Source organism: Dasypus novemcinctus, chromosome 14 (genome assembly GCF_030445035.2).
Source record: "Dasypus novemcinctus isolate mDasNov1 chromosome 14, mDasNov1.1.hap2, whole genome shotgun sequence".
Classification (NCBI taxonomy): domain Eukaryota; kingdom Metazoa; phylum Chordata; class Mammalia; order Cingulata; family Dasypodidae; genus Dasypus; species Dasypus novemcinctus.
In genome coordinates this window covers 68,095,785-68,121,569 of record NC_080686.1, presented here as the reverse complement: position 1 = coordinate 68,121,569, position 25,785 = coordinate 68,095,785, and positions in this window count along the sequence as shown.

The following is a 25,785-nucleotide window of genomic DNA, read 5'->3' as shown; positions in this document are numbered from 1 at the left end:
GCGGTTCAAACCCTGGGCCTCCTTGACCCACGTGGAGCTGGCCCACGTGCAGTGCCAATGCGCGCAAGGAGTGCTGTGCCACGCAGGGGTGTCCCCCGCTTAGGGGAGCCCCACGCACAAGGAGCGTGCCCAGTAAGGAGAGCCGCCCAGTGCAAAAGAAAGTGCAGCCTGCCCAGGAATGGCGCCACCCACATGGAGAGCTGACACAACAAGATGATGCAACAAAAAGAGACACAGATTCCCGTGTCGCTGATAACAACAAAAGTGGACAAAGAAGATGCAGCAAATAGACACAGAGAACAGACAACGGGGGGGGGGGGGGGGGAGAGAAAGAAATAAATAAATCTTTTAAAAATAAAAAAGGTCTACCTGGCCACTGGGTTAGCTCAATCATCTATACTGACAAATGAGTGGCACATGACATTCAATAAAATGTGATAACAAAGGTTAATAGACTCCTTCAAACCCTTCCCAGGCTATTGGTGATTTTTTAAACTTAAATTTGAAGACAGGCATGTTTTAATTTGGAAAGGAACCATGTGCTTATGGTTACAGGTTTCAATATTGAGTTCCTCCTTCTAATTTCTAAGTCTAATGTATAGATTGCCCAATTTAACAGAAGAAAATATTGCTGTGATTAAATACTTTGTATCAATTTTTGGTATTTTTCTTTAGGTGCCATTTATATAGTTGTATTCTTTAGTCTACTAATCATAAATGATTACATACATTTAACATGTTCCCTTTAAAAAAAAATCTCATTCCAACTATAAGTCTAGCTGGATTAGAAGCTCTCAGTAACAAGGGTAGCAACTAAAATTCCTTAAAAACCTACTTTGTCAAACACTGTTACAAGCACTTGATATAAGGTAACCCCTATTTCATGACCATTTTGTAGATGAGAGTGTTGAAGTTCAGAGAAATTAAAATATTGTCCACAGTCAGATAGCTAGTAATTGGCAAATCCAGTATAAGCCCAGGTCTGTAACAGTCCAATTTTCCTGTTCTCCTCATTTTGACAAATTCCCTTTTCAGTCTTCAAGCCACTTCCACTTTTCCTAAAAAGGGAGAATCGATTGACATTGTAGCTCATTGTCCTTCATTATCTTTCAATTATCCAGGATCTATTTTCCAATTTCCAAATTAACCATGCTTCTTGTTGCTCTTTCTCTTTCATACTATTTGCTTCTTGTAATTCAGTAGCTTCCTAGTAAGTTTCTTGGGTCAAATGTGAAAAGACTGCAGTTGAAAAACAGTGAATTCTTATTCAAAATTCTAAAAATTTCTCATGTAAATGAAGGCTGAAAGGGAGGTCCAAAGTGAACCAAGTGTTACCTGAGTGTTACCTGTGGGTTCCTGCTCTTGGTTCCTCTCCTATGGTAAAGAAGGGTTTAGGACATTGGGGTGTCATATGTAGCTGTTCATTTTATTTAGTTTCCTCAACACACATACCATGTGCCAGAGCTTTATAAATGTGTTATTGATAAATATGAATTTGCTTAGTCCTCATAACTACTCCATATGGTAAATACTATCATTATCCTCCTGTTACAGATGAAAATGAAACTCAGGATAACTGACTTGCCCCAAGTTACATAGCCAGTAAGCTGCGACATTGGAATTCGAATGGGGCATTCTGCTCTGGAGGGAGGCGAATTCCTATGTAAGGCAGAAAACGGTTGGTTGGTAATTCATTGACATACCTCTTCTCAGGATTTGTAATTCATCCGCATGCACTCTCAGTTTTGGATTGTCCATCCATGGTGGTGTGTTTAAGTAATATGTTTATCTCACATTCACTGTTTTTAGCAATAACAGAAAATACCCTGAAGACAATGCTATTTGTGCAGATGTGTGTATACCTTTTTTGTGATATGCTGTTTGGCATCAACTTCACCATATTATTTCTGCGGCTTGTTCCTCCATTTTTCCCAATTAAGAATTCAGGTTTATATCTTCATTATTGGATGGGAAGTTTGTCTTATTCATCTTTTTACTTCTAGAACCTAGCCTGGTTCTTGGCTCATAGTAGAACCTCAATAAATATTTTTGTGAAAGAATGAATGAAATTGGGTGAAAAACAAAGGAAGGTTATCATTCTTAAACCTACTTTTCTGGTCTTCCAGATTAAATGAATTTATATATCTCAATAATTCACCAGAAATTAAATTCTCTAATGTTTAATGAATCAGAAAGTGTATCATATCTTGCCAAACGCCTGTACCATTTTCCCCTGTTCCTAGATATTTTTTTTGTTATTTCTGCTGACATTTTGCCTATGATAATATTCTCAACAAAGAAAGTAGTATAGCCAATCTGCTGTTAATAGCTTTTGAAGTGAATCAATTTATTGTCATAGCAACCAAAATTTATGAAAGAGATCAATTAAAAAGAGGATCTAAATTCAAACTAGGAGGTGAACGTTCCTAGCAAAATGAGATAAACTAATCCATTTTCAAAAAGCACCAAAATATAAGTCTCTTCCTGCCCTTGGCAGGTTTTCTAAAATAAAGGATACAACCTATCCAAAGTCCAAATTGGATATAGGAATTGAGGAAAGGTAAAGAGACAAAAATGATGCCCAAGTATCCAGCAAATCAGAGGACAGAGATTCTTGCTCCTGCCTGCTATGCCTGCTGACGCCTGCTCGCCCTTCAGCTATAGACTCATCCTTCAGACTCCAGGAAAGTTCTCCTTGAACTCTACCCATCCCCAAATCGACATATTCACAATTCTGTCTGTCTCTTCTTCATACTGATTATTAACTTGCAATCATACATTTGTTTTTTATGATTCCTTGACTAATGTTTGTCTTTCCCTCTAGAATGTGAGTTCCATGAGTACAGGCACTGATTTGCCTTCACTCTCACTGTATCCCCAGAGACGATCACAGGGTCTGCAACGCAGAAAGCATTCTAAACATACTGGGTGAAAACATGGTAGGCAATGTCCTCAGCACTATTTGTATAGCACTTGAAGTAAAAATTTAATAATTTTTCTCATTGTTTGCTTAAAAAAAGGACATCCTGGGAAGCTTTATCCCAGGAAGGAAATTAGATCCCTGAAAGTAATATTGCTTATATCTAAGTTGGCCTTTAATAAGAACTGATGACTATGCTGTGCTCTCAAAAGCAGTCAATCCATAGTGACATAATGAAAGATTCTCATGTGTGACATATTCCAATGGTCCACACCAGAGTGTGAATAATTCCATTAACTACCAGTCACCCCAGACTATTCTCTCCCACATAAGAAAGCTTATTTGTAACTAAGTGTCTGTAAGTGACTTTACTGAAAGGAAAGGTTTGGATCTGATTTAATTTATAAGAAAACATAAGCCAGTCACAAATATGACTGCTTTACAGAAACTAATTGTTCATATCTCATAACACAATTGGTGGTGATGCACAAGTGTGTCATAAAGATTTAATGGTGAATAGGAGCTCAGAAGTGGACTTCCAGAGTATCCATAGGAAAAAGAAAATCACAATTTGTTCAGACAGCAGTTTAAGATATGTTTTAGTATACAAAAACGACTCAAGTATATTCCAAACATGTTACACCACAGTTTGGGGCTAACTGCCTTATTTAGTCTAGCAGAAATAACTTTCTTGGAAGGATGCTGACAATGTTGATTAGATAATCAATGGGAAGTTAGGGGAACGAGGCTCAGAAAATTAGGAACTGCAACTGATCTCTTGAAGGACTAGCTATTGAAAGAAACTGTTTTAACCTTGTTTTTATTCTTGAATCTCACTTTGCTTAAAGCTCAAAGTCCAGGGAGAATCTAATTGGCTTGACTTGGACCATCTGCGCACTCTAGTTGGAGAAGGGAAGGGGAGCCTGGTTTGTAGTACGACCAGGATTACGCAGTGGGTGAGGAGTTCCCAAATGGAAATCAGAGTGGTGTTGCCAAAAGGGAAGATGCATGAATGCTAGTGATCATCACTGGAAAGTCCAAACAGCCTGAATCAAAGAGACATTGTGCTTCTATTTTACTCTTTTTACATGGTGTATTAATCAGGGTTCTCAAAGGAAACAGACTTAACAGGAGATATCTGTCAATAGTATGAGATTTTATAAGTCTCTCACATGGTCATGGGGATGTAAAAGTCCAGGTTCTGCAGGCAGGCTGCAAACCAGGGGCTCTGATGAAAGCCCAGTAAAGGTTCTTGATGAGTTTCTGGGAGACGCTGGTTGTCCAGAAATGAGCTGGGAAATTCTTTGTGAATGTTGAAATCACTTTTCCTTTTAAGGCATTTAACTGATTGGATAAAGCGTCACTCATTGTTGACGGCAATCTCTCTGATTGATGTAGATGTAATCAGCTATCTATGCAGTAAATTCACTGGTGACTGAAGTTTATAAATGTCCTTGTATTATAACTAGCCCAGTGCTTGCTTGACTAAACAACTGGGCACAATTAGCTGGCCGAGTTTCACATTAGCCTAACTACCATGGTTGCCTTGTCAAGTCGGCAACCCCACACACATTACCTTAAACTATATTAAGTCTCTAAGTAAAAACAATAAGAGACATGCATATATATCTGCCTAATAATGTTCAACTCTCTTGTGTACAATTGGAAATACATTAATCATTCTCTTTGAACGATCCCTGAATCCCTTCTCTTGCCTCTACTGAATCAAATGATGAAGAAGGAATCTAGGTTTCTTCTCTACCATTTTAACAAAGACCTTACTTCCAGTACTGTTGTCCCATGCACGGCACTATGCTGACTAGCTTTTGCTCTGTTTTCTTTTGGTATGCTTCTATCAAGGGTCCTTTCCATATGGACAAAGTTTTCAGAATTATGACCTAAACACTCTCCCCAAGCTTCTGATTGATATTCATGCACTACCCAGATTTCTCCACAGCTATTCTCCACTTTGTGCAAGATAACCTGCAATTGACTAGAATGAAAATTGGGACTATTTCACCCCCCTTCTCACTTTTCTCAGACCTTGTGTCTAATACCTAATGATTTTTAATCTCAACATTTTATAAGGTAGAAATTGTCAATTGCATACCATAAATAATAAGAACACTTGATGGTGTTTTCCTGCCTGCTACAAGCCTTCCTAGTGAACTAACCTGAATAAATTAGTTTCAAAATCAACTCCCTGTAAACCACGAAAGTTATATCCAAGTAAATTAAATCTTATTAGACTTCAATAATAGACTTCACTCTATAGTATTCTATTTGGTCATGTTCTCTTTGATACTGACTGTATAACCTTTTGCATTAAACTATTTTTCTAGTTTCTTGTCACCTAAAAATTTGATCAGCACTCTTTGATAAAGAAATCAGCCAGGACAACACAAAGAGGAAAACCTAGTTACACTGTTATAGTACTCTTGTCAGGCTGGCATTCATCTTCTGGTTACTGTGTTCTGAATAGCGCCTTTCAATCAATGTCAGCACCTTCTAGCCATATCATCATATTTTCCCACCTTGTCCACCAGAACATCATAAGAGATATGCATCATAAGAGATATGTCCAAAGAGTTTCCCTGATCATTTTGTATGATCTCATAAACATGTTAGAAAATAACAAGAAGGAAGTAAGGTTATTTTGGTTTGATTTCTAAGTGACCACTGATTTTGTTTCTAAATGCTTACAAATAATGCATTTAATAATCCATTCCAGTGTCCTTAGGCATTGATTCAAATATTTAATATATGAATTCTAAATTCTCCCCCTTTTGGAAACTTGGAATAAGTCTCCATTTTTTCCTTTTTTCATGATTCTTTAGAATTCAACTATTACTCCTCTTGATACTCATAGAATGGATTCATTAAAGTCAGAACTCATTAAAGAATTGAATTTTTATAACATCTTGACACTCTTCACTTGCACTGTTGGTTAATCCCTTCTTAACTAGGATTTTTCTATTATTTATAACATAAAGATTTCTATTCTTGAAGAAGTGATGTAACAAAATAGGGTTGAGTTCTTCTTTTTGTCACTTTCATCTGTTTTTATAACACAAATTGTCCTTAGGAAAAAAACTACCCTTGTTCATTGTTTTTCCTCTGAGCAGATAGAAGCCCCCTTAATTCAGATGGTTCAGCTGTAGTAGTCGGTAGGTTAAGTTTCTGTGTATTTTTTTACACTTAAATAATATAAGTGTACATGATTTCACCTCCTTTGATGTAGACTAAAGGCCTATTCTTTGAGTATGAATCCCCTAATTGGAAATGTGCATTACTTTCCTGCAAATACCATACCTCAAAAGCATAGGCTACAATCTTCAACTTTTGGTTTCTTAAAGTACAATAAAAATGTGAAACACTAGCAAAATAATCTGAGTGCAGAAATCCTCTAGATTTTTACAATTTTTACCAATGCCTTTATTTATTTTTTTCTTTGTTTTTTTATTCTTTTGAGGCATGGGAAACCATGGATTGAACCTAGGACCTCATATGTGGGAAGCCAGTGCTCAACCACTGAGCCACATCAGCTTCTCTGAGTTGGCTCTATCATTTGTTTTATTTTTTGTTTTTGTTTTTTCAGGAGGCACTGGGAACTTAACCCAGGACCTCCCTTGTGGGAGACAGACACTAAACTGCTTGAGTCACTTCCATTCCCATCCCAATCTGTTGATTATCTTGTCCCCATATAATGTGAAGTGATTTATTATTATTTTTAACAACTCATCTTTATAGTCTTTATAAAACATTTAATATTAATTTTTAACACTCTTTTCTCAATCATATTTCATGTCTTTGCAAAATGTTTAACTACTAAAATGTATAAAACAGCCATAAACTGGAAAGAAAAAACACAATTGAATCTTGGGACACATACAGCTCAAATGATAGATTTGCCTGCTCTGTAGAGAGGGACCTAGGAGGCTCAAGTCTTCAGTGAGCAAAAATCTCTAGCCAGGATGTGTAGGAAGAAGTCAATTATGAAAACTTATTCTGTAATTTTTTAAAAAACTCTTTGTTATGATACTTAGCAGTTTTCACAAACTTTAGTGTATTAGAGCTTTGTTCTATAATAGAATGTAATTATTACAGGACTGATCTACTCTGTTGTTTTCCTCCTGGGCTATGGCTATCCTCTTCTCTTTTCTATGCATTCTTAAAGACAGAGACTCCTGTAGCTAACATGTCATTGTCCTAAAAATGTCCTCTTTATTATATAATCAATTTCTAATATTGATAAATTTACTTTAGCCTTATTCAGTTAAATTACTGCATACCTACCATATGCAAGGCACTGGGCTTCTTTTCTTTGAGCGGCTTCCCTTTCTGATCTTTAGGCTATGGAAACAGGCTTAAATTTCCACTCATTCATTCAGTTTTCTAATTTACCATCCTTTAATATGACATATATCTGACCATTTTCATCTCTTTTTTCTTGGTGTTTTAGTAGAGAATGTTCTTTTCCTCATTTTTTAAAATTAGAGAAGTTGCATGTTCACAGAAAATTCATGCAGAAAATAGAGTTCCCATGTACCACCTCCCTCCACACATGCACACAGTTTTCCCTATTATTAACAGTTTGCACTAGTATAGTATGGTATAGTATGGAATCTTTTAGTTTCAAGTGTCAGAACTCTCACAGGCTTGCCTAACAAAAATTTTAAAATATATGTTTTGGGGAGTGACGGGGACAACTTGCCTTCTGTTGCTGAAAAGTCCAGAGCTCTGGCTGCCAGTGAGATTTGATTCATACTTCTCAGGCTTCTGGCTCCACCTCCCTGCAGTTCCCTTAGCTTTGACCTCATCTGTGCTCTAAGGCTGACTCCCATGGTGTAACTAAAAAGATCATTTGGTTATTAGTCACTTAATGTATCTCTCTACCTCTAGGTAAGCTTATTTTGTTTACCCGTCACTTATATCCAGCGCAGCGTAGCTACTCAACAAATATGTGTCGAATGAACGAATGAATGCCTGTCATAAGTCACGCACAAACCTTGGCACGTCACACATCTCACCTCCAAAATGTGTATGAATTTAAGACTGGAACACAGGCGTTTAAGAAGTGTCACTTGTTAAAATGTCTCCATATCACATTGTATATTTGTTCTAAGCCCCTAGCCTCTGGGCTAATGAGAATTTCCCACTTAGTCATCTGGGTGCTCACCACTCTTATTTGTACCATGAAAAAATATTGAATATACGCAGGGCCAGAAAACTGGGTAAGCAGTGGCTTCTTTCACCATAGTTGCTGAGGTCCTCATATGTCTTGGTCTGCTGCACATAGTTGAGCACTTACCAATGCTCTTTCTTTCCATCACTTCTGTTCCAGGTGGGCTGTCAGAGATCTGGTCCCCTGACCACTGACTATCACACACATCCATTCCCTATCTGGGCCTCTTTGTGCCACTGGCTTTTTACACACTATTCCATGTTGGGGGAAATATAAACTCTTCCCTAGGTGCCACTACTTCTACCTTCACAACCCAAAGTATTTCCCTTCTTCTCTGCAACATCCTTATGATTGTCCTCAGTGAGCCATTTCTGGGATGGGAGTAGGCAAAGGAGAGGTTTGTATCAGGTATTCTTTATATTAATTAAAAATCCATTCTTACAGTTCATGGATCAAAATGAGGGGTAACAACAATGAAAGTTGGCCACTCTGGACCCATTCAGCAAGTTCACAGCAGTCTCTGCATATGTGTTCATCAGTCTCCTAAAAGTTCACCACATTCTAGGTCAGAACAAAATATCTGGTGGTCTCCTGTCCCATTTTCTAATCTTTCTACCTTTTTCATTCCCTCACTAGAGGAAGCAATATTAAGTATACCCACCAATCAGCTGGGAAAATAAGCTTGCCAGTGGCCTCTTTACCCGAAATATATGCCATTACTAATACACTTTGCCATTCTAAATCTATCAGACAGTTATTTGACTGATAGCTTGATTATCCTACATTGCATCTTTCTCTTTGTGCAGTGGCTCTTGGAACCCTTCCTCTAGCTTTGTTTTACCCCTTCAAGAATGTAACAATGTCACTTACCAATATATCACCACAGATAATTAAAGAATACTGCATACTCAATCACAGTTCTAGCTCAAAAGGGATTGGACGCTTATTCTCCAGAATAAGGAAAGAAATCAACATAATCATTTTCCCCCATAGAAGTTGCTCCTAATTCCAAATAAGTCCATCTGTTTTACTTTTAAGGCAATATATGTAGCATAATAGAACAGTGGTTAATGATATTGAATGTGGTTTTTTTTTTTAAGATTTATTTTTTATTTCTCTCCCCTCTTCCCCATCCGCGCCCCGCCCCCCGCCCCGTTGTATGCTTTCTGTGTCCATTCACTGCATGTTCATCTGTGTCTACTTGTATTCTTGTCAGTGTCAGTAATCTGTGTCTCTTTTTTGTTGCATCATCTTGTTGCATCAGCTCTCCATATGTGTGGCACAATTCCTGGGTGGGTGGTGCTTTTTTCGGGTGGGACAGCTCTCCTTACAGGGTGCACTCCTTGTGCATGGGGCTCCCCTATGCGGGAGATACCCCGGCGTGGCAGGGCACTCCTTGCGCACCTCAGCACTGTGTGTGGGTCAGCTCACCACATGGGTCAGGAGGCTCTGGGTTTCAACCCTGGACCTCCCATATGGTAGGCAGACGCTCTATCAGTTGAACCAAATCTGCTTCCCTGAAGGTGTTTTAAACATGGTTTAAGGAAAAAAACAACAACAGAGTATTAGCCATTGGTTTTAAGTATTTTGAAAGGTTTACAAGGCAAAAGAGAAATGGAAGAGTGTACAGTTACCCAGCAGATCAGGTCAGTCTGGATAACTGTGTGAATTATCTGAGATTCATCCTCAAACTGCCTACAGTATCTAAATGAGTTGGATAATCTATGCAAACCCAGTTGGGCTGACACAATCCTGGAAACAAAAAAAAAAAAAAAGGAGAAAGAAATGATGCTTGAATTCACAAAATTGGTTTGGAATACTCATATATACCTCTGAGAAGCAAACTGTGGGCAATCCCTCCTCCTGATGTTAGAAAGGCTCTAAGAAAAGCCTTCTCACATTATGCTGATACTTACACTATGCCCTAGAAAAAAAGTGCAGAGGAAGATGAAATGGATAAATAATACCTTTAAGTTCATCTAAATTCTAGAATTTCAAATCAATCTTCTTTATTATTGAATATCTGGCCACTCATATGACCCATTACTATTTATTCATTATTGCTCCCACAGCTTCAATTCCATGCACACTAGAATGTTTATATTTTTAAACATGTAGAGATCCTTTGGGGTAAATAACAGAAATTTCAGTAATATTTTGTATCTGAGGTTTCTGTTAAAAGTTGGCTAGCACCATTTCAAGAGGAAGAGATTTCCTGTGCGCTGCTAAGACCTGCAGTCTTCTCAGATAAAATGCCCTCCTTCATTAGCCCACTTCTTTCACCTTCTAAGTTTAGAAAGGTATGAATAGTCTTCATCCTCACTTTAAAATCCACTCAAAATTGCCTTGCATAAAGTAAGGCAACTAAATTTGAAGTTTAAAATAAGACAATCCTTGTAGGGAAAATCAGTCACTTATCAGTAGAGTTCCATGCAGCTCATTGGAAATTCAGAATTTGGAACACAAATTTAGAATATTGAACATGGCATTATTCATTGCTTGGCACAGTCATGCAAGGCACTTAGCCAAACAAGCTATCTCTCTACTTACAGGTGAAACAACGGTTTGGAGAATCTTAAAAATTTGAAAACATTCATAAATCAAAATGGGAGGTTTTCTAAGGGGGAAGTTAACACTCCGCCAAGTGAAGCAAACTAAAGAAGAAAACAAGGAGACTGTTAAAATGGTTTTCATGACAGACACTTACACTTCCTCAAACAATATCAATTAGTGTCTTTAGAAAAGACTTCCCCTTCCCAAAGATGATATTTCAATCAGTATACTTTCTGGATGTGAAGAGCTTTCTTCCATTGTTTCATGCTGCAGAAAATAGGACAATTGGTAGTGTTTCTGACAGTGGTAGAGCTGGTGATTCCTGTGTATATAAATGCATGAGCTGATATAAAAATCACAGCCCTTTTAGAACCTCAAATAAAAACTTCCCCCTACTTATGAACAACACGATTTATTAATTAGTGGGTCTTTTCAGCTTACAGGTATACTTCCATCTTTACCAAAAGTAATTTTGTCTTCTCAGGATCAAGTAAATGTTCCTTGTTTTCTAAGGTATGTTCTGTCTCTGTCACATTATTTTGAGGCTATATCAAGAAAATATATTTTTTTAAAAATATAGGATTCAAAAGGAAGGAAAATAGAAGAATTCTTCCTTGTGAGATCAATTATTAAGCCAGGGGAAATTAGTTGATCTACGGTATAAAGAATTGGGAGTGACACAGAAAAACCCAAAGAGCTGGGTCACAGGGAAAATTTTGATGTTTGAAAAGCTCCAGAGCTACAGAGTTTGTGAGAAAGGAAGGAACCACTTGAGAAATGTGGGGCAGGTTATGAATTGAGTCCCATCAATATTGAAAAGATGCGAGTGAAAATTAAATATCTTTTATTTGATGTAACTGCTTCTTTGCATGCCCCTTCATGTACAACCTAGGCCACATACTATATTGGAGTTTATTCAGGTCACATCCAGGCTAAAAGAAACTCACTCATGTCAATAGAATAAAGGCACAAAGATCTCCTTCAATGTCAATAACAACAACTACAACAAAGTTATATATTTAGAGTTGCATCTGAGTTCATTGTTTGAGCACATCATTTGACATGGGTTTTGACTGAAAGAAAGTGGTTACCACAGTCTTTAATCTTTCTTGAAGATTATGATGGTGATGGCATTTTAGAAATGCTGTAGCATTCACTTAAAAGCATTCAATATTAGAGATAAAACAGAGCTTTTCTAAATCATCTGGTTACATCCCATACATTCTCTTAGCAAAAACAAAGCAAAACTCAGGTCTGAGAAAAAGAGCTATTGGGCATGGATATCACGCTTTTGACTTTTTTCTCCTTTAAAGGAAATCCAATTCACCATTTTCACAATTGGGCATATTCAAGAGCTCTCTCAGTCCAAAGTGTAGCCTCCTCTGCCCTGCAGCACTGCTGATGGCAGACTTACATCCATGTGTTGTGTGTGCACTGGTTGGACCTGGGGTGTCCCCTTCAGTTAGTCTAGTCTGGAGGACTATTCTCCAGATCTATTTGGTAGTAGTTATTCTGAGATTTTCCTGTCCTTCTAAGAAGTCCCTTTACTTCTCTGGATCATCTTTACCTGGTCTAGGCTCTTCCTCTTCCTTGGTTTACTCCCTTGGCAATTCACCTCCTCCAATAACTTCTTAAACACGGCACTAGAGAGCTATGTTTCTGATATCTTGCTTGATAGGGCAAATTTTTTATTCTGTTGACAAATGATCAGCAGTTTGAGTGAGCATTGATTTCTAGGTTGGGAATCATTTTCCTTCAGAATTTAGAAGAAATTGCCCCATTGCCAAGGAATTTCTAGGGTTGGTTTTGAAAAGCCTACAACCATTCCTTTCCCTGCTTCTTCTTTTATATGTGATCAGTGACCTAATCATTTGTTTATTCTGTCTGGAATCTGTAGGGATTTGCTCTTTATCTCAGCTGTTCTGAGTTTCATAGAATAATGTGTAGGGTTTCTTTATTATTATGGGTCCCATCATATGATGGGCATTTTTATGTGGTAAGACTTTTAGATCTAGAAAGTATTACCTTTTGGTTCTTGGAATTTCCTTGTAATACATTTTTTTGAAAATTTCTTCCCAACTATTTTCTGTTATTTTCTGCAGGAACTTCTATTTGGGGGGGGGGGGGGGGTGTATATTGGAATTCCTAGAACTATGTAACTATATATATTTTTTAAGTTTTACCTTTTTTGGTCTTGCTTCTAGAAGATCTGCTCAAATATACCATTCAACCCTTATACTGAATTTTTTATTTCTGCTTCTATATAATTTCCAAAATCTCTTATTTTGTCCTCTGAATAATAAAATAGCATCTTGTATCAATATGCAGTAGATTATCTTATCACTCTTTGGGTAACAAATACAGTTTCTTTGAAATTTATTTAGCTCTCTGTATGGTCTTTCTTCTCTGGCTTCCTTTTTCCTGTTTATTTTGCTGTATGTCTTTTTTGTTAGAATCTTATCTCAAAAAATCAGTAATTTTTGAATTTTTCTATTTCGTGAATTAGCAAAATATGGTTAGAATATGTCTGTGTTCATGGATGGGGTAGTTAATGAAATTCGGTGAGGGAAACTGGGTAGATGGTATTCAATGGACTGCTAGTATTCTGGGAAAATCTCAAATGTCCATTCTTGTAGACCTTTTCTCTTGAGTGGGCCAGTTTCCTCAGAGAGAAATCCTCTGCTATCCTGTCTGGGTGATGAAAGAGAAACTCCTGGTGCTTTAGGAGGCAAAAATGGAAAAAGGAATGGGGGTTTCTTCGTTCAGCATAAATGTTTCACTTAATCCCCATGCTTTTGTGGAACACTAACCCCTCTCTCTGCTTTGTCTAGTGGTGCAGACAACAGATCCTCTGTGTTGCATCTTTTCTAGAAACCAAACCCACAGCTTTGGCTTCAGTGGATGAAGGAATAGAAGGGGTCTCATCATTTCATTTAAAGCTATGCAATCAATCCTTACTTTAAACCAGCACTGAATTCTTACCTCTACTCTTCCCTTCAGAGGCACACATTACCTTCGATTCCTGATTTTTAGGGGGTATAAAAACGAGTAGTGCATTGCCCCATTTTGGCTTTCCACCAACTCCTCTGAACACTTAACTGTCAACTTTCTCTCTTCAACACAGTCTCTTAACATTTATTTAACTGCCTTATTTAACTGCTTTCCAAGTTTTTTTGACCTGACTCATCTGCTGTCATCTCCTCTCACATTCCCTTTTGATTGTGTGTTTATGCTTTTTCTGCCATTTGATGTCTGTAGAGGAAGAGGAAATAAACATATGAGGTCAATCTGCCATTTTAAACTGAAAATCTGTGGTTCTTAAACAAGTCTGCCCCTTAACAGTGTAATAGCCATGAAGAGTCAGGTGGTTCAGCATCAAGAGCTTCCTTCCCACTTCTTCACCCTCCTGGCCAGAGTGAAACCACATTGCGTATGAGAGGAGTTCAGTTATAGTCAAGTTATTTCATGCAGCTCTAATTGATATTGCTATTGATAACAACTACTTACAGATGCTAATGAAGAATTTTGATGAAAAAATGTTTAGAGATGCTATATAAAGTCTGTTCATCACCATCATCATCTTCATAGGTAGAAACCAAAGAAACTACATCAACAGAATTTTTGCTGGCAACTCTAAACTGAAAACTTTCCTTGACTTTCATCATCAGACAGCACATTACCCTGTGGCAAGGACAATGACATTTATATAACCAAGAAAAGAAATTACCAAAGTATAAAAAGGTCTATACATTTTGTTGTTTGTTTTTTACTTTCAAGGTAAATGAGACTTTGAATTACATATACGTTATGGAGCAGCAGTTATAAGAACTCATATATATTATAATTCTAATTTAAAATTGCAAGACTAGTCATCAAAAATGAAACATGGAACACAGATCCTTCATCTAGGAATAGCACTTTAGAGTTTACAGAGTTTCATAACACATCTACCCAAACACTCCAACCAACCTGGAATCCCCCCTGAATTCCCTCACTCCTTGCCTTTCACACCAAATCCAATCAGATTCTGTTCCCTAAATCTTCCCCAAATACACTGACTTTTTTCTGTTCCCATTGCCTCTCCCCTGACCCAGATCATCAGCATCTCTCACTTGAGTTATTACAAGGTAAGCTGTCTAAATGCATGAAGTCTCTCCCTGAAACCAGTGCCATGCAATCCTCAGACGGCAACTTGATTCTCTCATCTCATTGACTGACTCACTTGTCGACTTAAAATCTTCAGATGAATCCCATTGGCTCTTATGACTAAATTCAAATCACTAACATAGCTCACAAGGCTCTGAGTGATAAAGAGTCTGCTTACTGCCCCAACCTCATCTCTTATGCTAACTTCACTTACAATCTATACTCTAGACATCTAAATTTCATTTATTGTGCTTCCATTCACCTCTGGGAGGTACACTTTTTCAGTATATTCTGTCACCTCATTTCACCTTGCTTGACTAACTCATTGTCAACTTCCTTATCTCAGTTTATTGTTAATAATGATGATGATGTGGATGATAAGAATGGTAATAATAACTAACATTGATTGATTGCTGACAATGACCAGGTCTATTATTAGAACTTTATATGTATATGTGTGTGTGTGTGTGTGTATATATATATATATATATAATTTCATTTACTGTTTTGAGCACTTTATGAAATAGAAACTCTCTTTCTACCCATTCTATAGATAAGAAAAGTGAGGCATAATTTATATGCACTTTGTCAGAGAATTTTCCAAACTCTCGGGTTCACAATAGTTGTCCCTCCTATAATGTGGTGGTTATGATGTAAGTTATAGAGCCATACGTCCTTGGGCAAACTGTTTTATCTATCTGTTCTTTGATATCTCTGTAAGCAAAATGTACATAATAACAGCTTTTAACCCAAATTGTTTTCTCAAGATTAAATGAAGATTAAATGAAAAACATTTTGAACAGAAACTTGTCCGCAGTAAGTAGTGAATAAATGCTATTACTACAAGCTCCTGGAGCACCTGGTACATTTCCTGTCTTAGTACTTATTACACCATATCATAATCTGAGCTTTTAGTTTTCTGTAACCCACTCTCACCTCCATGAAATTATATGCCCTAAAACAGAATGGATTTGTCTAAGCTATTTAGTATTGTATCCTACCACCTAGCACTGTGCCTAGCATATGAAAGTGCTTAATAAATAGTTGCTGAAAAAGGGAATCAATGAATGAATGCTTGTAGGAATTCAACTCCTTTGGGTGAGGTTTATGCATGCACAAAATAGGTAAGGGCAGAATACTCAATTAGCTTCCAGCAAAAGCAGATTATAAAACAGCCCTAATTTGGAATCTGGGGCTCTGGAAATGAGAGCAGTATACATGATTTTCCGACCATAGGTCTTGGACAAATCGATTAATTCTTCTGAGCCTCAATCACCCAATAGGTTGGTATGCAATCAAATGACATAATATACATACAAGCATTCTATAAATTAAAGATCTCTGTAAAGGGTTACTGTAAAAATTTTCTCCCCAGGGCATATTAATCTGGAAATAGTCAGAATATTAGTTTAATAAACCTATCATTTTCTGGGGTGTTTCATGAACCGTTGCCTTCCCTACAGTCCTGAGGGCCTGTTAGATTCCTTGTTGATGACAAGTAAATGCAAAGTGTGTGTAGGCAGGGGAGTGGGGGCAGTCAGAAAACACAGGCTACTCAGGCCTCAGTCCAATCCATGTTCCTAGAGGACAAAGCGAATTGGAATGCTCAGAAATATTGTAGAAATGCCAAAAGCACATGAACTCAGCTACAGAAATTGTTAAACATAAGTAATGATTCTATTTGTTCTGGCAACAGTGCAGGGGGAAACATCTCAAATTGCTTAACAAGATAGGAGTTAGAAAAAGGAAAGAGAAGTACAATGAGTTTCATCTTATATAGAAACCAACCACCACTTCTTCCTATCAACTAGTTTGGTTTGTTTATTCATTATTACATAAATAACTTATCTAGGCAACCAATATAATGGATACACACTATTAACTACATGCCAGGTCTTATGCTTGGTGCTTGGCTACACTGTCAAGTGAATAACACAGTGTCTACTCTTAGAAGTTACAGACTGGTGGACTTACAAATACTTCGCCTAGGCCTCTGCTTCTGGGTTGGAATAACCATGGTATCTTAACTGCAGTTAGTTTTTGTTCATTAAAGAAACTATGATGGTCAACAATGGGAGATGATTTCCTTTTTACAGAGTATGTTAGACAAACATTTAGTAGACTATATATCCAGCTTGAGAAACCATTTCTGAAAAGGAGAGTGAGTCCTAAAGACAAGGCTATTTAAATATTTTTAAAGTTTTAAATATATATCATATGAAGAAAAATTAAAAGATTTGTATCTAAACAGGAGAAACCAGAGTCTGATTTAATTATCTCACTTAATAAGAAGATTTAATGTAGGAAATTACATTAAGTAACATAGGAGAAATGTAGTCCTTACCTAAGGAAGAATTTTTAGGTATTGAATGATAAGGAATTGGAATGGACAACGAGAGAGCTTAAAAAAGTTCATTTCCAGGAGATCTATAAATGAGACATAAAATTGTTTCATAACAGAAACACGAATAAGACCATCTCTTCCTTTTCTTCTCAGTTTTATAGATGAGAAAGCAATTTGAGCATATAGCTATTATTTCTCCTTAGAGAAAATAAAATGAAGAAAATGAATTTGTTTTGATCCTATTTACATTTCTATTGCAGAGACCAGACTAGCTCCATAAATCACTTCAACATTATTGGACCCATTTTATGTGTCAGGCACTGTACTGGTGATGGAAATCTACAAAGATTCTTTTATTCTCAGAAAATTAATAATTTGGTGGGGAGACAGAACTAATAGCTAGTCATGTTTTAAAGCACTTACTATGTGCCAGGCATTTTGTTAAGTATTTTATGTGTCTGAGTTTATTTAATTTTTACAGCAACCCTATGAACTGTGTATAATCACCTCCATTCAGTGACTACAGAAACAATAACAGAAGCAACGGCAGTCCAGAGGCTAGCTCACTCATCTGAAAGCCCACCGCTAAATCAAGATGCCAGAATTCAGACCCAGTCTACTTGAATCTGAAGCCTTGGTGCTCTTGACCATTATGCCACACCTTCTGTAATACTCCAAAACAAATTGTAGTAATAATCATAATGAGAATAGTTTTAATGCTTACCATAAGAGAAGTATAAACCAAGTGTATTGGGATTAAAAGGGATGGAGCAATTAGTTTCATTTGGGAAACTTTTGGCTCAAGGTATTTTATTAATATAACCAGAGGTAGCACTCTGCCAGTAGGTATGCCCCTACTTCCATAGTAGAGCTTTCACTTGGGAGTAGCTGCCCAACCAGGGATGACATTTCCCAGCCTCTGAGTCGTATCACTGGTTCTCGTCAATGGAATCTGAGTGGATGTGATGGCTCCTGCCTTAGTTTCTTAGCTGCTATGACAAATACCACACAAAGGGTTGGTTTAAACAATGGAAATTTATTTGACTCAGGGTTTTGAGGCTAGAATTCTAAAATCAAAGCATAAAGGTGATGCTTTCTTCCCAAAGTCTGTAACATTCTGGTGTTGGTGGCTGGTGTTTCTTGGGGTTCCTTGGATTGTATCCCTGCCTTGGTCACATGGTAATGTCCTCTTCTTTCTATTCAAAGTTCTGTTGACTTCTTGCTTCTCTCGTGCCTTTCTCTATGTCTGAATTTCTTCTGCTTATAAACGACTGCAGTAACCCAGATTAGGGGCCAATATCATTCCTCTAGGCCATTCCTTAAATGAAATAATATCTTCAGGAGATCCTATTTACAGTGGGTTTACGCCCACAGGAATACAGACAGGCAGTAAGGGTATGATGTGCCTTCACTACCTTCTCTTTCCACCTGCTGTCCTGGATCACCTGGATACCTATATGACCACTGCTTAAGCAAAATATAAACCTTTATTCTCTTAAGCCTCTGACATTTTAGGATTTATTTGTTAAAAATCGCTAGCAGTACTCCAGCTAATGTAAAAAGTATTCTAAGCAAGGAGTCGGAAGTAAGCAATTGCACAGAGGCCTGCTATGTGCCAGGAGAGTGATCAATCCTGGATTTTTGGAGTAGAGGTGTGGAAGAAAAGGAGACAGACTGGAAGGTATTTGGGGATCATGAATGCCAGGCACAAAATTTGAACTGTCAGTGCTAGCAAGCCCCTGACAGCTTATATACTTCATAAATGAGGCATATCTCATTTAAAGCTAACAGGAAGAATTTGAAATCATGGATGGCTAATTATTCTTACTTATTAAATAAATAAATCTAAGTTTAGTTTTTAGGTGGAATATCTACACACATGCCCACAAATGCATACAAACACACACAGCAAATTACCCATGTATATGCATACCCGCCCACAAGAACATACATGCATGTGAACATGTATGCACACAGGCACATGCATACACACATATTTACAAATGAATGCACGCTCACAATTTTTCTGCTAAAGCAATATTAGGTGCTATTCTATAATCTCATAATCATACATTTGTGTAGCTATCTATTCATTTCTAGAATTGCATCTGTTTTGATACTTAGTTTAAACATGTTCCTGAGGGGGAAAAGTGGCAATTTGTAAAACTAGAGTGTATAGTCTAAGACTTTTGGTCTCATTGCCTTTGTGATCTCCACCTCCTCTTTGTCTCCTGGAAGTCAGGAATGGAGCAAGCATGACTTGAGGGAAGACAGAAAGCACATCTTGTTCATGTATCTTTCTCTTCTTTTCCTTCTAGTCTTAAAATACTTTGTTCCGTGGGTCTCCACAAACTCTCCTTAGGTGGGTTCAGAAGGTCCTAAGAGCTGCCAGCACTTCTCCAAGATGAAACTTGTGCAAAGGCCAGCTGCTACCCAGAGGGATGTGACAGATGGCAGGGTCACCGTGCCGAGCTTGGATAGCTCACCCAGGTGGAGAGGCATCAGAGAGCTGGAAGCGGAACTCCAGAAACCATTCTTGGTCTGCATGGCTGCTCATATTGACAATTCCACACTCTCCTGATCTGTGAATTTGGGGAGTTGGAGAGCCCAGATACATGCTTTTTCTTTTTTTTAAAGAGCAAATTTGTTTGAGCTCCACAGAGTCACTGTTTCACTGGAGATTTTCTCTTCATTGCACTGCACAGTATTTGCTAGCATTCACTGATTCCTAACAGTCTATTTTCTTAACTGGGTGTATTGCTGACTTAAGAATGGCAAGCCTTTAGGGGACTCTTCAACAATCATGGTGCAGCCAAAGTCAAGAGGGCCCATGGAATGGCATGTCTGGTGTGTGCCCTAAAGCTACTGTCAAAGCTTTGCAACTGGCCTGATGGAGGAATGGGAAGTGCAGAGAGCCCAGATATTCTAGTTGAGTCATAGATAATAAACATTTCCCCTCTAGGATACATGGTTTGTGGTTCTTCCTTCCTCCCAAGACCCACAAGGGAATGACAGGCAGGCAGCTTTACTCTTAGAATCTATCACTGGATGTGAAAGTTTTACAAGGCAGAGGTTGAAGTTCCACATCTAAACTTTACCTCCAAATAGCAGAAATAGTAGCAAATGCCAAGCCCCTTATCTCCATAGGGTTAATTAGGTTAGTGTTAGCATCCGTACAAGTTCCTAGATTGAAGATGCTTCCTGGCAGAAAGCAGGAATTCTGTTTATCTATTGCTTTCTTGTTAGTAAGGTGCTGACTACCATAGTTTTGCGGAGCTCAGTGGATGTACCCTGATTCTTTGTCACAAAGTAACACTAGCAGAAAAACAAATAACTACCCCCTTCTCCCCAGGGTAGCCAATCTGCACTTTGTGTTAAGATGAAGAGGACCTGTGATAAAATTAAGATTCTAGGAATATGAAGAAGCTCCAAGCAGGCCTTTTTTGTGTGTCATTTTTCCTAGACTTGAGTTAAACAATGTATGCGTAGGATAGATTTTAGTAATAGATGTTTTCACAGAACATGTTGAGGTTAGAGCACAATCCATGGAACTGGAAAAGTTATTGTTTCTATATTAGATTATATTAGATTTTTACGCTCAGCAAAGGGGTATTTAGGTGGGTCAAACCCACAACTTTGGCAGCAAGAAAGCCACATTCTACTTCAAGAGTTTTCAAATTCTTATGTGTACAGAAGTACCTAGGAAACTTGAAATCAAGTCTGTGGGGCCCAAGAATGGGAATCGTCATAAGCCTCCCAAGTAATTCTGGGACAGTAGTTTTGAAACCACACCCAGAAATAGTGCTAATGGAGTCAAAGGTCAATTTTAAAAGATAGAACTTTCCTTTGTAACTTATAAGTAGGACCGCAAAGTCTTGTCAGCATGGGTGATCTCATTTGCCCTGAGGGAAATAGGTAAGGAAAGAACAAGCGTCTTTTTGCTTCATGAGCGATAGAGGCTGAGACGAGGATTCTTGTGCAAGGGATTTTTGAGGGCATGTTCTCAGGAGAAAGGGGAGGGGTTAGGGGAGCAGGGTAGGACAGGGGAAGCAGCTAAGCAGAGCGGGCCGTCTTGGCTGGGGTCAAGCCTCACCTTGATCCCACCCTATAGCCAAGCGTCAGCTTTTTGTACCCCAGATCAGTTTGTCATTGGCTGTGGGTGATCCCTGGAGGTGGGGCTTAAGCCCCCAGGTATTTTGGCTGGAAGCGTTCCCTTTAGCAGAGAAAAATTCTCTGGAGGAGGAAGCAGCTGTGAGTTTACACAGCCGATACTCCCAGAAGGTGGGAGAAGAATGCACCAGTCCAATAAAGGAGATGTTTTGTGGAACACCAACAGCGTCAGCTACAGGGAGGAATTGCAGTGGGGAAAGAGAGATGGAGAAATGAAAACTGCTGAGCTAGGAGCAATACAGACGAACAAAGGCTCCACTGTCATAGTCTGTAACCCGCGTGGCAAGAAAAACCAGCAAGCCACTTCCTACGGTACAGGTACATTGCCCTGAAGGAATGTTCACTAGCTTTTGCATTCTTGAGCATCTGCAGCTTTGACACTACTGTATGGATAGCTCAGAGCAGGGGTTCTTAGCAAGGGGTGAGTGAGCTTGAATGGAAATTAAAAAAAAAAAAGCATAATTCTTGTGGAGACATGTTGGTGCAGGTGTGGTATATTTAAATGATACACAGTACAGGGTGGACTTAATAAGGGGTCGGGGTTTTCACCTGACTGGCAAAAGGGTCCAATAAACAGAAAAGGCTAAGAACCCCTGTTTTAGAGTAAACTGTATTTGTGACACTCAACGGCACAAAGGTCTGAGGAAGATAAGACCACACCAAATCACACAATCTTAGAGATGAAGAGCTGGGCAGTCTAACCACCCCTAATGCAATGGCCAGCACACCCAACTTGGTGGCATCTGCAAATCTGACAAACACAAATTTTCCCTGCGGTTAAACCAAAACCCAGAACATAATGGAGATCACTCTAATCAATTATTCAAAAATCCTTTGTCCACTAAGATAAACCCACCTATATTTATCATACAAATCACATTTGCCATCTTATCCAAAATTCCATGAATTATTTTGACCAATAAATGCCTTCTGAAATCAAAGCTATGTCATTACTATACCCTTTTCTCTATGATTCTAATTTCTCTATGATTCATTTGAGAAAGAAATTAATTTGGTAGTCTCAGTCGTATTGTAAATGCTAATGAATCACCTGTGTGATTATTTGTTACAAAAGACATTGTCAGGGTTTGACATTATTTTACTAACAACAGCAAAGTTTTAGAAATTCCGCCTCTTCCCCATTTTAAAAAGCAGGACTTAAACCCATCTGCAGTAATTGATAGGTCTCTCAGTCACCATGATTTCTACAAGAGCACTGAGCAGCACAGAATGTTCTCTGCATAGTCTTTCAGCATCTACAATTCAATTCATCTGAGCCTTTACTCATGTAAAGCTAATAGAAGCTTCTTTTCAATTTGCTCATTTAACTTAGGCTTCTATTTCCCCTTGTCCAGTTCGAAGACGACCCTCCTTGCTAGTAAAGATCTAATTAAGGTAGGGCCTAAATCATTTTGCTAATTTTGCTATTACTTTGGGCATGTATCTTTTGTAGCACATACAGATCACCTTTTTCTCTTTCTTATTCTTCTTGCTCTCCAGAGGGCAACAAAGTCCTTTTGGTTCCTCCCAGTGGGTTACAATCATATTTCGCCCCAGGCTTTGTCCTTGCTGACATTCTGCAGATCCACTTCCCACTCCTGCCTGCATCTGGACTAATGTCTCCCTCCATCCATTTCTGTTGGGTGTCCCTCTAATACATGCTTCATCAGAGAGCATGTTTGTGGCCAAACTGCTAACTTGAAGTGACTATTTCTGCTTCTCAATTATGATTATTTACAATTAAATTTTTAGAAATTCTACTTTTCAAAGATTCCCTCTGGAGGCACATGCACTTTTGACTTCACTGACCAGGGAACGATGCTTACCCTTGTTGTAAACTCTAAGCAACATGTTTCCTAACGTCTAAGATATGGTATTGAGTGTCTCCTACAATTTTTTTTTTTTTTAATCTAATATCTCAAGAGATTTGACTACTTCCTACAAAGGTACCTATCACTTCTCCACCACAAAATAGTTCTTTCATAATTTGGTCCAGAATATTGTTTTCTTTCTTTGCTTCTTCATCTTTCTGAGTTAAGTTGTCAGCAAGTCTAGAATTTATCAGATGCCCTGCCTTTTGTAGAATAAGACTCCAGCAGACATTCTGACGGGTGTATTTTCCCTTCCCTTCAAGGCCAGTTTTGTAATCTGCTTTCGGAAACCTTTATCCATATCCTCTGTCTGGTCTGTTGGTCTGAAGAATACTTTGAGAATAATATCACTTCTAATTCTCTTTTATCTTATCCTCCCTGAGAGGAAAATTTGCAAGGTTCATTCTTTGTGCAGAGGGAAAAGATCTTTCTAAGTCACAGCTGTCACCTGGGTTTCCATGTGCAACTAAAAGTTTAAATGCTCAAATGAGAGTGAACTCAGAGGCCAATAAAAATATATCTTCTGACAAAGCAGCAAAAGAATTACTTGTCATTTTCTCTTGAAAATTACCCTTACCCAATGATATCGCCTCTCCCCCAGGTATATTAAAACATATTCCCTTTTAATGGAAGCAGACTTCTTTGAAGAAGTATGCAAGGCAACAGAAGAGTTCTTAAGAACAACAGCTTTGAAGGCCCCAGCTGTCTTGACAATCAGTCTGGCTCCAGTACTACTGGCCATGTGCCTCTAGTGTTCACATCTATAAAATGGCTTTAATATTATCCATAGGATTGCTGTGAAGATTATTTTTAAAAGAGCTAACCACAGTGCCTGGATATCAATAAATTCACTCATTTAATTTTAAAAAATGGATTGCTCACTGTGTACCAAGAAATATTCTAGATATTGGTACTATAACAGTAAACAAGTAAAACAAAGTTCCTGGCCTTGTAAGGAGGGAGTTAGATGAAAGCCATAATGACATCAATACACAAAACATATAAATTATTGACAACAGTAAATGCCATGAAGCAAATTAAAAAATACATAAAACAGGAAACAGAAATTGTGTGTTTAGCAGGGACAACTACTCTAATGAGGGGGTTAGGAAAGTCTCAATACAGGTGATCTTTTCCACTGAGCCTGAATGATGAGAAAATGCCAAAAATAAAACAATCTGAAGAAAAGTGTTCTGGACAGAGGAATGAACAAGAGTGAATATTGATAAACTACTTCTTGATATGTATGTATCCGTTAAATAGGTTTTTACCAAGCGTTTAATCAGATTTTATGTTATATAGTTGTACATTTACCAATTTGCACTTAAAAATGAAGAGATTCCCCTTAATCATCCTCTGTAATGCTGTTCAATCCATCATCAATATTTTTATCTGTTGCAAAGTACAAGTTGATGTTTTTTACGATATGTGTTTTATCACTGAGAGACTGTGGCTGCATGCCATGCAGAAGAATTTGACTCTGGAAAGCATGTCCTTTCAATTATCTATTAAATACCTCTTTTTACACCCAACCTGCTGACAAAGATGAGAAAGCAAACAGATGAGATGAGTTGCAGTGAGGACACAGGAAGCCAAGAGAGCAGAGGATCTAATTGGAAGAGCACAGGAGAATGTTTAAAATAAGTTTCAGAACCCGATAAGGATGAAGATGATGTTATCTCTTGGATAGAAGAAGCTATTAAAATACACCAGAGTGTTTTCAATCACTTAATCAGAAAGCCCTTTTCCTGAGAACTGTCTTTTGTCCGTGTGCCATGAACAAACATAAATATTTTGGATTTCCTGCATCCTTCACCCTGATAATAGGCTCTTAACTATAAGCTCTTCCCACCTCAAAGAAAATGCAAAAATCAATGATAAAACATGAAAGATAGATATAATGTCTTTTCCAGATGAATTATGGAATCCCAGAAATAGTTTAGTGTTGTTCCCTCTCTAGGAGCTTACTTTTTTTAATAGGATGTTTTTTACATGGTTTTTATACATAATGCATTATTCATCCTGGATTTCAAGTGTAACATATAATGTAAACACATATACAAGAACTGAAATTAGGTAAAAACAAGTAGGCATTTTTAAACAGTTTCAGGTGAATGTTTTTTAAGATGCCATATAACAGTAGCCTTTCAACTGTTTATAAATTTTAATCTCATATTCAATATTTGAAAAATTCTTAAAGAAATAATTTTATAAGGTAATGCTATATGTTCACTATAGATTCTTAATAATATATGAAACTCTTAAAATCAGTATATGTATCTCTCACATTTTTTAACAAATTAATTTCAAAATTAAAAATATTTATAGTTCACAGTTCTACCTAGAGAAAAATACGAAACTATGAATTCTTTTAAATTATAATTAAAACAAAAAATTTTGCCGAAAGTTCTTCTACTGTGATGGGATTAAAGTTTCATATGTTCTTATGAGATTTTAAATAACATTTTTTGGGTCCACATAGAGATGTGTCAATCATTTGAATCATAATAAACCAGAAGTTCTCCTTTGTGTTGAACAAATAAACCAAAGTGAAATTCTGCTTGTGCAAAAGGTGAATTAAATTTGTGACCATAAT